The sequence below is a fragment of the Salminus brasiliensis genome, chromosome 13 (genome assembly GCF_030463535.1).
Source record: "Salminus brasiliensis chromosome 13, fSalBra1.hap2, whole genome shotgun sequence".
In the NCBI taxonomy this organism is placed as follows: domain Eukaryota; kingdom Metazoa; phylum Chordata; class Actinopteri; order Characiformes; family Bryconidae; genus Salminus; species Salminus brasiliensis.
This window is the reverse complement of record NC_132890.1, coordinates 13474817-13477316: the sequence shown is the minus strand read 5'-3', so window position 1 is coordinate 13477316 and position 2500 is coordinate 13474817. Positions and strand designations below refer to the sequence as shown.

The window sequence follows — 2500 nt, the reverse complement described above, 5'->3', positions numbered from 1 at the left end:
CATTGCTCTCTCCTGTCCTCCTTCTCTTTTCACAAAAAAAATAAAACAACAAAACTTGCTCTTTTGGCTGACACTTGAACATTCAGCAACAAAGGCTAACGCCGGCCGCCAGACTCGGCCTTGTCAACATAAAAGTCACATAAGCCACATGAGTCGAATGGGCTTGTGAAACGGGACAATTACAAAATCACAAATCTTTCTCAACTGTCTTGGCTCCTTTTATTTACACCCCTAAATTCCACATACTAAGGTACAACAGGAATACGGGATAAATGCAGAGGCTACTTCCTACCAATATGGAAGCCGGGCAAAAAAAAAAAAAGAAAAAAGCTCACGCTAGCACGCCGGGCGAAGCATCGCTCTGAGGTGAGTTGCGAGTCGCAGGGATGCCGGTGAAGCAGGCTCGGGCTGAGTGGGCCAGCCAGCCTTTTGACTTAGGGAAGTGGCGTCGCCATGTCAAGTTCAAAGAGCTCTGTGAAGCTTTAGGGGGACAAAAGAACAACTGTTGTAGATGCAGGCAGGTCTGGGAGGAGAATTTTAAAAAAACTCAATACAACTGGAAATCAGCCCCCCGAAACGAGAACGGGGACCCATGAATGGCGGCCCATGACTTGAGGTTGCGTGTAACGGTGAAATAAACATCACGGCTGTGACGAAACGGTGCTGTTATTGCCCCACGGCTCACTCCCTTTCGTGATGTGTTGCTTTAATGTGACCTAAGTAAGTGATCTAAATTAGCAGGTGTTTTTTTGTTTGTTTGTTTGTTTTTAACAGCAAATATTGGGCTTGTCCCACCCATGAGCTGCAACTGTGATTGGTTGTAGTTCTGCTCTGCGTTGACATCCTGTAACAGACTTTCCCCCCCATGTTGTCAGTTTCCTCAAACGTACACTGACCCCTACTGGCAGGCTTGGGTTACTTTTATCCACAGCATTCCCTCCACAGAGTTCTTGTTGAATATTTTACAGTGTTTTGTTTTGAGAGCAACTGGCTATAATTAAGCCAAACTGCAACTGATTGGTTTCCATCCCATGGCAGGCCATGCAGGTGGGCTTAAACGGCATCTGACGCTGAAATGTTTCGACTCTGAAGACTCCAAAGGCCGTATGAAATGTAACACAAGGACGTACATGTAAAAGAAAGGGTAATGCGTTGTAGATTTGTGAAAGCGTAAAGTAAGATGGAGTAAAAGTAAGAAAAGCAAGTGAAAGAATGTGCATGTAAGTGCTTGAGGATGGCAAAAGCTTACAGCACCTGGTATTCCCAGGCGGTCTCCCATCCAAGTACTAACCAGGCCCGACCCTGCTTAGCTTCCGAGATCAGACGAGATCGGGCGTGCTCAGGGTGGTATGGCCGTAAGCGAGAGCACTGCTTCCACTCAGCCTATTTATAAGCATGCGGCAAAAGACGGCTGCCTTTTCCACACTACAGGGGACACACATTTACTCGCCCTCCTTTCTTACTTCCAAAGCAACCCCACCAAGCTCATTCAAACCAATCACACATTTCATTGCTCTCTCCTGTCCTCCTTCTCTTTTCACAAAAAAAATAAAACAACAAAACTTGCTCTTTTGGCTGACACTTGAACATTCAGCAACAAAGGCTAACGCCGGCCGCCAGACTCGGCCTTGTCAACATAAAAGTCACATAAGCCACATGAGTCGAATGGGCTTGTGAAACGGGACAATTACAAAATCACAAATCTTTCTCAACTGTCTTGGCTCCTTTTATTTACACCCCTAAATTCCACATACTAAGGTACAACAGGAATATGGGATAAATGCAGAGGCTACTTCCTACCAATATGGAAGCCGGGCAAAAAAAAAAAAAGAAAAAAGCTCACGCTAGCACGCCGGGCGAAGCATCGCTCTGAGGTGAGTTGCGAGTCGCAGGGATGCCGGTGAAGCAGGCTCGGGCTGAGTGGGCCAGCCAGCCTTTTGACTTAGGGAAGTGGCGTCGCCATGTCAAGTTCAAAGAGCTCTGTGAAGCTTTAGGGGGACAAAAGAACAACTGTTGTAGATGCAGGCAGGTCTGGGAGGAGAATTTTAAAAAAACTCAATACAACTGGAAATCAGCCCCCCGAAACGAGAACGGGGACCCATGAATGGCGGCCCATGACTTGAGGTTGCGTGTAACGGTGAAATAAACATCACGGCTGTGACGAAACGGTGCTGTTATTGCCCCACGGCTCACTCCCTTTTGTGATGTGTTGCTTTAATGTGACCTAAGTAAGTGATCTAAATTAGCAGGTGTTTTTTTGTTTGTTTGTTTGTTTTTAACAGCAAATATTGGGCTTGTCCCACCCATGAGCTGCAACTGTGATTGGTTGTAGTTCTGCTCTGCGTTGACATCCTGTAACAGACTTTCCCCCCCATGTTGTCAGTTTCCTCAAACGTACACTGACCCCTACTGGCAGGCTTGGGTTACTTTTATCCACAGCATTCCCTCCACAGAGTTCTTGTTGAATATTTTCCAGTGTTTTGTTTTGAGAGCAACTGGC

General features: G+C 46.4%; 1 non-coding gene across 1 annotated transcript; it reads right to left on the bottom strand.

Annotated features, from left to right (window-relative positions):
• Window positions 1–1242: 1242 nt before the first annotated feature.
• LOC140576183 (5S ribosomal RNA) lies at window positions 1243–1361 on the bottom strand. The gene has a single exon (XR_011981410.1). It is a non-coding gene; the product is annotated as a 5S ribosomal RNA (ribosomal RNA).
• Window positions 1362–2500: the final 1139 nt, after the last annotated feature.